Source organism: Ranitomeya imitator, chromosome 6 (genome assembly GCF_032444005.1).
Source record: "Ranitomeya imitator isolate aRanImi1 chromosome 6, aRanImi1.pri, whole genome shotgun sequence".
Taxonomy (NCBI): domain Eukaryota; kingdom Metazoa; phylum Chordata; class Amphibia; order Anura; family Dendrobatidae; genus Ranitomeya; species Ranitomeya imitator.
This window is the reverse complement of record NC_091287.1, coordinates 498,935,192-498,937,563: the sequence shown is the minus strand read 5'-3', so window position 1 is coordinate 498,937,563 and position 2,372 is coordinate 498,935,192.

Sequence of the window (2,372 nt, the reverse complement as noted above, 5' to 3'; positions counted from 1 at the left end):
ATGATTTAGTGAATCCTGCATTGAGCAGGGGGTTGGACACGATGACCCAGGAGGTCCCTTCCAACTCTAACATTCTATGATTCTATGTTTCTAGCCTCAAAGTCAACCATAAGCTCCAGTGGAACATGGACTGATGAGATTAATCAGCGCTCTTTGTAGCCATAAATGTTCTCACATTTTCATTATATAAATAAAGGGTAATATAGTAATGATTTGTCATATGATATGTGCAATGTCCGTGACTCACTTGACACAGGAATAATACGATATCTGTAACAGGATGACACAGTGCAAATGACATTGTGGCTAAAATTAGTATTGACATTCATATAAAGGCCAGATCTACAACCGATGGTGGACGGATGACTGTGACCTAGTTACTGACTTTTCTAGTATTGCACGGGTTAGGTAATACCTGATCTCTGAAAGAACAGAAGTTGCCGGCTGGGAACGTTGGCTGCCGGCAGTGCGCTGAACATGTTTGCAAACAGAAGGAACAGAGACAGGAGCAAGCATGTTAATCCAGGATTATGACACCACAATACATATTTGGTTTAACTCCTAAAGGTTCAGAACACAATGATAATATATCATACAGAACCAGCTGCGTACATTGCATGTGCCGATCCCAGCTGCCAGAACTTTCTCCATGGTGCGTTGTGAAGGTGTCCTTGAATATCAATGTCACTCACTGAGTCTCATTGATGGCAAATGATTTGGGCAAGTTGGATTTTAACATCTCCGATTTTTTCTCCATATGGGAGATAAGCAGTGGTCATGTCAGACAGTGACATCTCCCTCTTTCCATTAAAAAAGCACGCTTAAATAAGCAGAATGTGAATGTATGTGGGAAACAGTACCTTCGAAGGGTTAGCCGCAGGATAAGTAGTAACTTATTGACCAGTGAAGATCCAACTTCTGGGACTCACACCAATTGGCATAACAGGGAACTTTTGCGCCAATTAGAATGGAGCGGCAGTGTGCAAACTCGACCTATGCTTCATTCATTCCCTAGAGGGCTATCGAGCGCTGTGCTCGGCTTTTTCTGACAACCCCATAAATAATGAGTGAAGCAGTGGTCAGACTTGCAACCTGCCACTCCATTTCGGAATGGAGATAAAACTTCCTTGAAGGAGATAAAAATTCTCTGTTGCAGGTCTCAGCGGTGGCACAACCACTGATCCGCAAGTGGTCACCTATCCTGTGAATAGCCAATAACTTGTTCTTATAGGAAGAACCCTTTTTGCTCCAATCCAAAACCCTGACCTACTGATACGCCATGTGTGGGAGGGTTTTACTGCTCACTAATGAACTTTCACATCATGGTGAAGGCACAGGCGTAGCAGCTGTACCCTCACGATAACCAGTGGGTGCCGGCTATAATAGTCAACTTTCCTCTGTAACCAGAAAAATTGGTTTAAACACCGATCCTGACTCTATTAAAGTTAAAGGGGGTGTCCGTCCTTAGAATACAAGCCTGCAGTCACTCTATGTAACTGCAGACTTGTGAATCCTCACATCGCACACACTGTGCGCTAGCAGGATTCTCTGGTGCTAACGCCGGCAGCGTGCAGTCATGTGATCACAAGTATTCGATTTGCGTACTTCCGCCCACATTCTGACTAGACATGTCTGGTCTTTCTCCATTGTCGGCACATGACCGCATGTATTAAAATCACATTTATGTGGTCACATGCTTGCCCGCTCCCAGCACCGGAGAGTCCTCACAGTGCACAGTGTGCGTTATGTGAATATTCACAAGTCTACAGTTACATAGAGTAACTGTAGACTTGTAGCCTCAACCCCTTTAATAGTGACCACAGGACCTGTATAAGTGGAAGTAGGTTACTATAACACCTTTTTGGAACCATCGTGACATAATAGTGTGATGTTAGGGCATCATTATTGCAACCGGATCCTACGAAACTACAGTAACTCATGTCTGCCATGCGTGTTCGCTTAGTCAACACCACTTTTAAAACATTCCCCGCCTCTCTGTCAAAATTATTAAAAATTAATCTGAGTTTATATGTAGCACCCATAAATTACCACAGAAAAATATCAGAAAAATATACCTACTTCACAAGAAAAGAAAACATGAAGCTACGAGTATGTGCACAGAAATATAAAACTAGTTTCAATGCAAAAACAGAATGAAATTAAAAGAAATAAATACATAAAAAATAAAGGTTAAGTTAATGCTTTTACACAGAAAAGGTAGGAACGTTGGAATTGAAAAGCAAAAAAGTTTAACAAATATTCTCATCCTGAAAACGAAAATAGTCCATGTTCTGGGAAATTTAAAGAGTAACTAAACTTTTTTAATTTTTAACATGGAAAGTAATGAACATTTGTAAATCGCTTTATTAGGG